Below are 12,954 nucleotides of genomic sequence, written 5' to 3' on the forward strand. Positions count from 1 at the left end.
GGAGGAGTAGCAGAATTTTTTGGGGGGTGTCATTTGTGGTATACACATGCCATGTGAGAGAAATAACCTATTACAATGACAATTTTGTGGAGAAAAAAAAATGAAAAATCTTAATTTTGCAAAGAATTGTGGGGAAAAAATGACAACATCAAAAAGCTCACTATGCCTCTTACTAAATACTTTGAAATGTTTACTTTCCAAAAAGGTGTCATTTGGGGGGTATTTGTACTTTCCTGACTTGTTCGGGTCACAAGAAGCGAGATAGTCCACCAGTACATCAGATGTGATCAATTTTGTGCGATTCGCACCACAGATTGTAGACTCTCTAACTTTCACAAAGACCAAATAATATCCACTAATTTGGGTTATTTTTACCAAAGATATGTAGCAGTATAAATTGTGGCCAAAATTTATGAAGAAAAATGAATAATTTGCATAATTCTGTCACAGAAACAAAGAAATATGCGTTTTTTTTCAAAATTTTCGGTCTTTTTTCATTTATAGCGCAAAAAATAAAAACCCCAGAGGTGATCAAATACCACCAAAAGAAAGCTCTATTTGTGGGAAAAAAAGGACAAAAAATTCATTTGGGTACAGTGTTGCATGACTGAGTAATTGTCATTCAAAGTGTGAGAGCACCAAAAGCTAAAAATTGGTCTGGGCAGGAAGGATGTTTAAAGCGGGATTCCACCCTAAAGTGGAACCTCCACTGATCAGATCCCTCCCCCCCTCCGGTGTCACAATTGACACCTTTCAGGGGGGAGGGGGGTGGAGATACCTGTCAAAGACAGGTATTTTTACCCACTTCCGGGCATAGACTCCCGTGGGAGTCTACGCCATTTCCTGCCCTGCCGCGCTATCTGCTGGGACACACACGGGTCCCAGTGACAGCGCAGAGATTTCCTATTGCGCGGCGCGGCTCGCGCATGCGCAGTAGGGAACCGTTAAGTGAAGCCGATTTGCTTCACTTCCTGATTCCCTCACCTAGAATGGTGACTACAGCAGCCGAGAGCCGAGCGATCGATCGGCCTCGGCTGCCGGCATCGCTGGAACCCGGGACAGGTGAGTGTCCATTTATTAAAAGTCAGCAGCTGTAGTATTTATAGCTGCTGGCTTTTAATATTTTTTTTTTTTGGTGGAATCCCTCTTTAAGTGCCCAGTAGGGATGAGCCGAACACCCCCCCGGTTCGGTTCGTACCAGAACTTTCGAACGGACCCCACGTTCGTTAGGAACGTTAGAACCCCATTGAAGTCTATGGGACTCGAACGTTCGAAATGAAAAGTGCTAATTTTAACGGCTAATATGCAAGATACTGTCCTAAAAAGGGTTTGGGGACCTGGCTCCTGCCCCAGGGGACATGGGTCAATGCCTAAAATGTTTTTAAAAATGTCCGTTTTGGCGGGAGCACTGATTTTAATGACGATTAAAGTGAAAAAAAAAGTGAAATATTCCTGTAAATATGGTGCCTGGGGGGTGTCTGTAGTATGCCTGTGAAGTGCCACGTGTTTCCCGTGTTTAGAACAGTCCCTGCACAAAATGACATTTAACGGAAATAACACCATTTAAAACTGCTTGCGGTTTTAATGTTATATCTGGTTCCTGCAATATGGTTGAAAATCATTCAGAAAAATGGCATGGGTAGCCCTCCCTGCCCATTACCAGCCTATTTGGGTCTTGTACGCATATTAAGGGGAACCCTGTACCCATATTAAAAAAAGGAAATGCGTGTGGCCCCCAGGCCCTATATACTCAGAACAGCAGTATACAGGCGGTGCAAACAAGACAGGGACTGTGTAGGTTTGTTGTGTTAAGTTGAATCTGTTTGTAATTTTCAACTGGTACATTTTTAAAGTGTAGCTCCAGTCCAAAAAACTATTTTTAAGCTTTTTGGAAAACATAGGGAAGGGTTACCACCCCTGTATAATTTGTTTTGTCGTCCATCTTTTTTCATCTCACTTGCTGTTGTCTCCTTCCGTTTGCAAGTAGGAGATGTTTGTAAGTTGGATGTTTGAAAGTAGGGGCCTGCCCTATATGCTCTGCAGAAATGGCGGAACAAGGTGTTGGTTTTGCCACAACATTGTAAGCCCTCAAAGTGACTCTTGGTGGGCGCTGGAGCGCCCTGCTGTGAACGATTATATCAAGAATTGTAATTACATGCCATTGTTGAACAGTGGTAGAAAAATTGACCTTTGGTGGTTGTGCTGCTGGTGTCACAACACTATAAGTCCTCACCGTTACTCTGGGTGGGCACAGGAAGGGGCCCTCCTGTGAAATATTATATCAAGAATTGTAATTACATGTCCCTGTTAAACAGGGGCAGAAAAATTTGGCCTTAGGCACTGCTGCTGGTGCCACCACACTGCAACCTCTTCCATATACTCTAGTTTTATTGCAGGAATTAGCCCTGCTGCAAAGCATTGCATCAAAAATTGTACTTAATCGCCCCTGTTAAACAGGGGCAGAAAAATTGGGCCTTAGGCACTGGTGCCACCACACTGCAACCTCTGCCATATACTCTAGTTTTATTGCAGGAATTAGCCCTGCTGCAAAGCATTGCATCAACAATTGTAATTAAACGCCCCTGTTAAACAGGGGCAGAAAAATTGGGCCTTAGGCACTGGTGCTGGTGCCACCACACTGCAACCTCTGCCATATACTCTAGTTTTATTGCAGGAATTAGCCCTGCTGCAAAGCATTGCATCAAAAATTGTACTTAAACGCCCCTGTTAAACAGGGGCAGAAAAATTGGGCCTTAGGCACTGGTGCTGGTGCCACCACACTGCAACCTCTGCCATATACTCTAGTTTTATTGCAGGAATTAGCCCTGCTGCAAAGCATTGCATCAAAAATTGTACTTAAACGCCCCTGTTAAACAGGGGCAGAAAAATTGGGCCTCAGACACTGGTGCTGGTGCCACCACACTGCAACCTCTGCCATATACTCTAGTTTTATTGCAGGAATTAGCCCTGCTGCAAAGCATTGCATCAAAAATTGTACTTAAACGCCCCTGTTAAACAGGGGCAGAAAAATTGGGCCTTAGGCACTTGTGCTGGTGCCACCACACTGCAACCTCTGCCATATAATCTAGTTTTATTGCAGGAATTAGCCCTGCTGCAAAGCATTGCATCAAAAATTGTACTTAAACGCCCCTGTTAAATAGGGGCAGAAAAATTGGGCTGATGGCATCAACCAGAACCAGAAATGTTCTTCCAACATATCAGCGGAGGAGGAAGAGGATAGACAATCAACATAACAGGACAGTCACTCAGCATCAGCATAGGCAGTCTTGAAGGGATGTGGTATTTAAAAAAAAATATTCTGTTACATCAGCTTCAGGTGCTTGGTAGCTGTGGGTGATCCAAGACTGATTCATCTTGATGAAGGTCAGTCGATCAACTGATTCGGTGGACAGGCGCACCCTGTGATCGGTAACAAAGCCACCAGCAGCACTGAAGGTGCGTTCCGAAAGAACGCTGGATGCAGGACAGGCCAGTAGCTCAATTGCATACTGTGCAAGCTCTGGCCAGTGATCCATCCTCAAGACCCAGTAAGCCAGAGGATTTTCGGTGGGAAAGGTGTCCAAGTCTGACCTTGCCCCTAGGTATTCCTGCACCATGTAAATCAGACGCTGGCGATGGGTGCTGGAACCGATCATACCTTGGGGCTGCGGACTAAAAAATTGTCTGAAAGCATCAGTCAGACGGCCACCTTCTCCACCGCTCCTTCTGACCGATGCCTCAGCAACACGTTGTCCAGGACCAGGAGTTTGTAACCTCCCAGTCTCTGGGAACGCGTTGCACAGACCTTTCTGCAAGGCCTCCCGGAGATGTCTCATCCTCTGCTCCCTCTGCGATGGCAAGATAAGGTCGGCAACCTTACCCTTGTACCGTGGATCAAGGAGAGTGGCCAGCCAGTAATGGTCCCTCTCCTTGATCCGAAGAATACGAGGATCCTTCCGCAGGCTTTGCAGGATCAGGGAGGCCATGCAGCGTAGGTTAGCTGAGGCATTCGGTCCGGAGTCCTCTGGGTCACTAAGGACAACATGATCCGCAGCTACCTCCTCCCAGCCACGTACAAGTCCACATGTTTCTTGGGACTGTAAATCATCCCTATAAGACTGCTGCTGCTGCTGCTGATGCTGATGCTGAGTGCCAGCCTCCACCTCCATGCTGACACAATCATCCTCCTCCTCCTCTTCCTCCTCCTCATCCTCTTCCTGTGTGATGGGTGGCACAGCAGGAACACTGTCTGGATAAAGGGGGCCTTGAGAGGCAAGGAAGTCCTCCTCTTCCTGCCTCTGTTCTGCCTCAAGTGCCCTGTCCATTATTCCACGCAGCGTATGCTCCAAGAGGTGGACAAGAGGTACAGTGTCACTGATGCATGCACTGTCACTGCTCACCATCCTTGTGGCCTCCTCAAACGGTGACAGGACAGTGCATGCATCCCTGATCATGCCCCACTGGCGTGGTGAGAAAAAACCAAGCTCCCCTGACCCTGTCCTGGTGCCGTAGTCGCACAGGTACTCATTGATGGCCCTCTGCTGCGTGTGCAGCCGCTGCAGCATGGCCAATGTTGAGTTCCATCTGGTGGGCATGTCACATATAAGGCGGTTCTTGGGCAGGTTCAACTCCTTTTGGAGCTCAGCCAGCCGAGCACAGGCATTAAATGATCGGCAGAAATGCACACAGACTTTCCTGGCCTGCTTCAGGACATCCTGTAAGCCGGGGTACCTGCCCAAGAACCGCTGCACCACCAGGTTAAGGACGTGAGCTACACAGGGCACATGGGTCAGTTGTCCCTGTCGGAGGGCGGAGAGGAGGTTGGTGCCATTGTCGCAAACCACCATTCCTGGCTTAAGCTGGCGTGGCGTCAACCACCTCTCGGCCTGCCCCTGCAGAGCTGACAAAACATCCGCCCCAGTGTGGCTCCTGTCCCCCAAACAAACCAGCGCAAGCACGGCATGGCATCGTTTTGCCTGCGTACTTGCGTAGCCCCTGGAACGCTTACGGAGCACCGCTGGTTCTGAGGACAGAGCACTGGAAGAGGCCATGGAGGAAGAAGAAGAGGAGGGGGTGGAGGAGAGAGGTGTGTCACAACCAATAGTAGCATTTTGGAGGCATGGTGGCGGAACAACCTCCAACACTACTGCACCTTGTCCTGCATCCTTCCCAGCAGCCAGAAGAGTGAGGCTGTGAAAGACAGGTAACGTCCCTGTCCATGCCTGCTGGACCATGAGTCAGCGGTAATATGCACCTTACCGCTGACCGCCCTGTCCAGCGAGGCAAGGACATTGCCTTCCACATGCCGGTAGAGAGCCGGAATCGCCTTCCATGAGAAAAAGTGGCGTTTGGGGACCTGCCACTGAGGGACCGCACATTGTACAAACTCACGGAAGGGGGGTGAGTCTACCAACTGAAAAGGCAGCAGTTGAAGTGCTAGCAATTTAGCCAAGCTAGCATTCAACCGGTGGGCATGTGGATGGCTGGGAGTAAACTTCTTCCGCCGGTCCAGCAGCTGGGGCAGGGACATTTGCCTGCTATAATCGGACGTGGGTGTACCACTAGCAGAGTTCCCGAAAGCACTTGGCTGTGACACACCTAATTCTACACCTTCATTCCTCTCAGAGCAGGTTTCAGAGAGGACTAAAGGTCTAGTGGGGTTGGAGATGCCAGCTGATGAGGAGCAAGGAGAGATCCGCTTTGTTCTTTGGTGTGGGTCTTTGAGGTACGCTTGCCAACGAGCTGCATGGCAGGTCAACATATGTCTGGTCAAGCATGTGGTGCCCAAGCGGCTGATGTTTTGGCCACGTGAGATACGCTTGAGACATATGTTGCAAATAGCAGCGGTGTGATCTGATGCACTCGTCTCAAAAAAGGCCCACACCAAAGAACTTTTAGAATAACGCGCAGAGGCAGCGCTCTGCACAGGCGGAGCTCTGCGGTGTGATTCAGTCGGTGTGCTGCCCCTAAGCTGGCCCCCGGAGGGCATCCTGCCTCGTTGGACATGTGCCTCCTCCTCCTCCTCCTCCTCCTCGTCCTCCTCCTCCTCCCTCCTTCCAGGCACCCACGTGGAGTCAGTGCCCTCATCATCCCCTCCCTCTTCATCGCTGTAGCAAACCTGGCAGTATGCTGCAGCTTGTGGAACATGACTGCCAGATTGCTGTCCTTCTTGAGCATCCCCTCTCTCTGCGCTCACGCTACTGCCTTCCTCTAGCTGAGTGTCATCATCAGAGCCCACCAAACACTGGGCATCCTCCTGGAGCATGTACCCAACACTGTGCTCAAAGAGTTCAGAAGACTCCTCAGGAGGACGTGGTGGGTCTAGGGAAGGAGTCACTGATGATGACATTGAGAGGAGGGAAGACGATGCGTTGGCAGCTGCTTTGCTAGTACCCTGAGACTGGGTGAGAGAGGATGAGGAGGATGAAGAGGGCTTGGTCATCCACTCAACCAAGTCGTTGGCATGTTGCGGTTCAACATGTCCAGCTGCCGAAAAGAAGGACAAGCATGTCCCATGGCCACGTGCTGATGACAATGCACCGCGTCCACGACCAGCACTGTTGTCTCTAGACACAGAGCCTGCTTGCCCTCTTTTATCGGCTCGCGCCTGTCTGCCTCTCCTTGCTGGCCTTCCAGACATGGTAATGGCCTGAAGGGAGTTGGGTAAAACAGCAGTTGGGTAGTTTATATTGTGCTGGAGGCACACAACACCCACTAACTCCTGCAGATGCCTTTTTTTAGAACACCAGAGATAAAGGGGTATATACAGATGTATACTGTGCTGTGCTGGAGGCACACACAACTTCCAATAACTCCTGCAGATGGCAATTGGGCTCAAATAGAGAACAGCTATGTAGGTGGATTATAGCGGTATGTACTGGGTACAGAGCACGCAGACAGCACGCACTATCTCCTAACACTACTGACTGCAAGCTCTATTATTAAAGATAGATCACTAGCTATATAGGTGAGGTGAATATAGTGGTGTATACTGCGGTCAGGGCACAGACAATAACCACTACACAACAGCAAGATAGGAAATCAGCCAAAAACGATCGGTGTGTACTGTGTTGAAGGTACACAGAACACCCACTGCTTCAGATGCCAACACACTACACGAGGCCGCCTCAATGGCGGCCTTATATAGTGTGGGGCGTGCACTACACAGCCTGAGCTATGATTGGCCACAGGCATCCTGCCTGTGGCCAATCATGGCTCTCCTCGCTGCTGGCGCTGCGATTGGCCAAGCATGTGGGGTCACAGTGCATGCTTGGCCAATCATGAGCCAGCAATGCACTGCGCCATCGCAGTGCATTGTGGGCAGTGAGCGCCACGCGAATTTTGACGCGAATGGACCAAGTGTTCGGATTTCGCCGAACGGACGAACAGCCAATGTTCGAGTCGAACGTACGTTCGACTCGAACACGAAGCTCATCCCTAGTGCCCAGTAAGCAAGTGGTTAAGACAGAAATTGGTGCTTATATGAGCACAATAGATGTGGCTGTGTGCATAGCATACAGCCAGATTGCTACCACACCCCCCCTCCTGCTAGGCTGCCCAGCACCCTGCAGGCAGCACACGGTCACGGGCGCACCCCAAACTGGCCCCTGTAAATGATAGTATAGGGTGGTATAGTGACAGGTTAGGGTAGGTTGGGATGGTATAGTGGCAGGTTGGGATGGTATAGGGCAGGTGAAGGTAGTATAGAGTAGTATAATGGCAGGTTGGGGTGGTATAGGGCAGGTTAGGGTATTATAGAGTGGTATAGTGGCAATTTGGGGTGGTACAGGGTAGGTTGGGGTGGCACAAGGCCGGTTGGGGGTGGTACAAGGCAGATTGAGGTGGCACAGGGCAGGTTGGAATGGCACAGAGCAGGTTGGGGGTGGTACAGGGCAGGTTGGGGGTGGCACAGGGCAGGTAGGGGTGACACCGGCCAGGTTGGGGGTGGTACAGGACAGGTTGGGAGTGGTACAAGGCAGGTTAGGGGTGGTACAAGGCAAGTCGGAGTGGTACAAGGCAGGTTTGGACTCTATGTAGTTACAGTGTGCTGTGTAGTAACTTATAGCATACCTCATGCTTGCAGATGAAGACCCCGGGGGGTGGGAAGGGCTGCTGTGTCCTCGCCTCTATCTCCTTCAGTTGTGGGCTCAGTGTGAATGGGTCTGTGGGAGGAGTGGATGACCACACCCCCAGCTCCGCCCACCTACTCTGGCTGTCTCAGGAGATATTGGAGATTGGACCCTGAGTGACAGCTGGGGAGTGTTATAGGGAGCCTGAGCCTCTCCTGCATGGCTGAATGCCCTGCTCGCACCGCTCCACTGCAAGCTAAAGTGTTTAGCGGTGGCCCTGGTGTCACCACTCTGGCGGATGTCACCTGGTGCAGGCCGCACCCCCCCTACCCCCATAGCAATGCCTCTGACCATCGTTTTCCTTGCTGACCACCCAGCCTGTGTTAACATCTTATGATATTTTGCCCATTCTAATCTTTGGACCATCTTTTCTGGCAAGAGGCATGATGATTATTCCAAGCCGGTGGGGGATCTCCTGAATTTACACCTGAATGGAAGAACACATGCTAATGGTCTTTGTTCTCACTTTGGACAATTTCCTTTATAAAGACACATTTATATATGCACCGTGTTTGTTTGCACATTTGTTGTTTTTATGCACAGTTAAGTGTTGGATGTATATCTGCAATTTATTGAATGCTGTTCCATATTGCACTCTCTGCCACTTTATCTACTGTTTCTTATTGGAACACACATGTATAAATATTTGCTGTTCCATATTGCACTTTATTTGCCGTTTCATATTGCAATTATTTGTTTGATCTATAGTGCTGCTTTGACAAATATATTACGAGAATTGGTATTACAATTTTTAGCAAGCTACTTTTTGAGTTTTACTTACCTAGCGCAGATTTTCTACACTATTTTATTATGTTGGTAATGCACTAGGTCGCTGCACCCTTTATTTTGTTTCTAGTGCTTGCAAAGACACCCACAGTCCTGTGAGGGCAGTAAGACCTCTGGCACCTACCAGTTGGGAAAGCAGAAAAGTGGCATATGTCCTCAGCACCACAACTAAGCACAGGAGATTTTACTGTTTTCACATTTGATCATTGTTAGCACCCTTGTCAGTGATAAATGGTTTGTCTCAACCCTCTAAGTGATACTTATCTGCGGGATAGCTTGTTCTGTTGAAAAAGAGCAAACATGTTGGCTGGATCACCTGGTGAAACTAAAGGAAAGAAAGCCAAAAAAAGAAAACGAAGACTGCCACCTCTAATGCCCTGTACTCACGGTTGGACATTCTGACCACAAAATCTGTCGGATTTTATCAGATGAATTTTGTCCGAAACTTGTGTTGCATACACACGGTCAGACAAAGTTGTTGGAAAATCAGATCGTTCGGAATGAGGTGATGTTAGTTGCGTACGACAGGACTACGTAGAGGCTAGTAGCCAATAGCTTTGGTCTCGTAATTTAATCTGAGCATGCGTGGCACTTTGTCCGTTGAAATTCTCTACAAACGATCGGAAAAAGTCATATCGGATTTTGTTTTTGGAAAATTTTAGATCCAGCTCTCAAACTTTTTCCGTCAGGATTTCAGATGGAAAAAGTCAGATAGAGCCCACACACGATCGTACCTTTTCCATCGGAAAGTCTGACCATGTGTACAGGGCATAAAAATTGGTAAATTGCAATGTAAAAATGTTTGCTTTTGGGTTTGATACTGCTTTAAGTTGTCATTCGGTTTTAATCTGCAGCTGTAAAGAAGATGTGACATTCACAAGCATGGTAACTTTTAAACAATTTGAATGTGAGAAAACGTAAATACGCATGGTATAAATAAAATCTATTGTAATTTTTTAAACTAGGGGGAACTAATGCGCAAGCCACAAGGAGAAAAAAAATTTTTATAAAGTAAACTTAACAGTGTAGCTGCCAACTTAAGAGTGTTCTTACACCGGACAGTAAATGAAAAAATATTGAAATAATGTGGCGCTTACTAAAAACGAATGTAGCGGTGGCTCCTGAAAAACACGTGCTATGCGAGTTTTTTCAAAGTTAAAGTTTGCCTAAACTGCAGTTTGGTTTGGTTGCAATTGTCTAAACTAGACTTCAGCATCAGTCTCACTAGACCGTGAGATGTTTAGCCTGGCCACAGGGGGCATTGTCTCTTCTGGCAGCCATGGAACTATGGTCTGGTTGGGTGCTTAAGTTGCTCTCTCCCGGAGCCCGACCAGTGGGAGTGGCGTTCTCGCTGTGCTTTCTGGGAGAAGGTACTTAAGGTGCGGATGTCACGTGGTTCGGGGGTTCCGGTCCAGAATGATGTACTGACTTCATGGTCCTGGTCCTCTTTACCAGCCCCCAGGAAGGCTATGGCCTGGGGTGGAGATCCACCTGACTTTAATGTCTCGGGGCTCGCTAGCCTGAGGCAAGTAAGCTAACAGAAGACCCAGTGACTTCAAGCATTCCAGGGGAGGACTCTTCAGAAGAACACCACGTGCGGTGGGTTTCTTAGCAAGAGCCTGGAAGGGCTGAAGTAACCGAGAGAATCCGGTCTTGTGGATATCGCCAAGCTGACTGAAAGATCCAGGTATCCTACAAGTGTTTCAAGCTTAGTTTTCCTACGTGTTCTACAACAATGTCTGTGGCAGAGACATTATCTTGTACGTTCTACAACAACGTCTGTGGCAGAGCTTTGTTGGCTTTTAGGCCTTGTGAGAGAAGAACTGTCCAACCTGAGTGATCATCCAGTTACAAATGGCTATTCTCTGGAGGCAGTCAAGGCAAGCAAGTTCTTTAGCAAATTTGACTTTGACACTAATGCCGCGTACACACGTAGCTGACTATCCGACGGACTTAGTCTGGCGGACTTCCCGCCAGACTGTCCGTCGGACTTTCCGAACGAGCTACTTGCCCACACACGGCACTTTTTCAGCGGACTAATACGGCGTACTAAGTCCGCCGTACTATCCGCCCTACTTTTGAAATGAACGGACTCGCCCACACACGCGGAGGAAAGTCTGCTCATTTCGAGCACGTCTCCAGGTAGGCGGGGCCCGCGAAGGAGACGTCGCAGGCCCCGCCACCTGGTATGGACTTAAAGGGGAACCCCAACGCCGAAAAAAAAATCTGCGTGGGGGTCCCCCCAGGTCCACATCAGACCCTTGTCCGAGCACGCTACCCAGCCGGCCAGGAAAGGGGGGGATGAGCGAGCGCCCCCCCTCCGAGCCGTACCAGGCCGCGTGCCCTCAACATGGGGGGTGCCTTGGGGTAGGGGGGCCGCACGGCCCCCCCAACCCAAAGCACCTTGTCCCCATGTTGAGGAGGACTAGGGCCTCTTCCCGACAACCCTTGCCGTTGGTTGTCGGGGTCTGCGGGCGGGGGGCTTATCGGAATCCGGGAGCCCCCTTTAATAAGGGAGCCCCCGGATACCGGCCCCCCACCCTATGTGAATGAGTATGGGGTACAGTGTACCCCTACCCATTCACCTGTTAAATAAAGTACAAAAAAAACACAACACACAAGATAAAATAGTTTATTGCACAGCTCCGGGGGTCTTCCGTCTTCGGGGGTCTTCTCGCCGGACTCCTCCGCTATCTTCTTCTAGCTCTTTTGCTAGCGGAGGAACCTGGCTTTCTTCCTCGCCGCGGCCTCTTCTTCCGACTTCGGAGGTCTTGTCCCCCCTTCGGTTCTTCGACTCAACACTCTCTCCGGCCGCAATGCCAGGGACGTGCTGCGCGGCGACTTATATAGGGACAAGGGGCGGGGTCATCGGTTGATGTCGCATGGTGACCCCATCCCCTTACGATGTCACAGTCCCGGAGGATGCTGGGACTGTCACCATGTGACATCAACCCATGTGACATCAACCAATGACCCCGCCCCTTGTCCCTATATAAGTCGCCACGCAGCGCGTCCCTGGCATTGCGGCTGGAGAGAGCGTCGAGTCAACATCTCCAGAAGAAGAAGGAGAAGAAGAAGAAGAAGAACGGAAGGCGGCGGCGGCGGCAGAAGAACCGAAGAGGGGGACAAGACCCCCGAAGTCGGAAGAAGAGGCCACAGCGAGGAAGAAAGCGGGGCTCCTCCACTAGCAAAAGAGCTAGAAGAAGATAGCGGAGGAGTCCGGCAAGAAGACCCCCGGAACTGTGCAATAAACTATTTTATCTTGTGTGTTGTGTTTTTTTTGTACTTTATTTTACAGGTGAATGGGTAGGGGTACATTGTACCCCATACTCATTCACATAGGGTGGGGGGCCGGTATCCATGGGCCCCCTTATTAAAGGGGGCTCCCGGATTCCGATAAGCCCCTCGCCCGCAGACCCCGACAACCAACGGCCAGGGTTGTCGGGAAGAGGCCCTTGTCCTCATCAACATGGGGACAAGGTGCTTTGGGGTGGGGGGCTGCGCGGCCCCCCTTCCCCAAGGCACCCCCCATGTTGAGGGCACGTGGCCTGGTACGGCTCAGGAGGGGGGGCGCTCGCATGTCCCTCCTTTTCCTGGCCGGCCGGGTAGCGTGCTCGGACAAGGGTCTGATGAGGACCTGGGGGGACCCCCACGCCGATTTTTTTTTCAGCGTTGGAGTTCCCCTTTAAGTCCATACCAGGTGGCAGGGCCAGCGACGTCTCCTTCGCAGGCCCCGCCTACCTGGAGACCCGCTCTAAATGAGTGGACTTTTCTCCGGGCGGGAAAAGTCTGCTCATTTCAAAAGTACGGCGGACTGGCACACACACGGCCGGATTGTCCGCCGAAATGCGAGTCCGGCGGGAAGATTGGAGTGCAAAACTACTTTCTAAGTCCGCCGTACTTTCGGGTCAAAAAAGTATGCCGGAGGCTACACATGGGGGGATTGTCCGGCGGACTTCAGTTTGCCGGACTTTTCCACCCGATTGTTTGATCGTGTGTACGCGGCATTAGAGTACCTGAACTTTCCTTTCCAACCCTC

Source organism: Lithobates pipiens, unplaced genomic scaffold, assembly GCF_037356315.1.
Source record: "Lithobates pipiens isolate NorthernLeopardFrog02 unplaced genomic scaffold, aLitPip1_a1.2 Scaffold_30, whole genome shotgun sequence".
Lineage (NCBI taxonomy): Eukaryota > Metazoa > Chordata > Amphibia > Anura > Ranidae > Lithobates > Lithobates pipiens.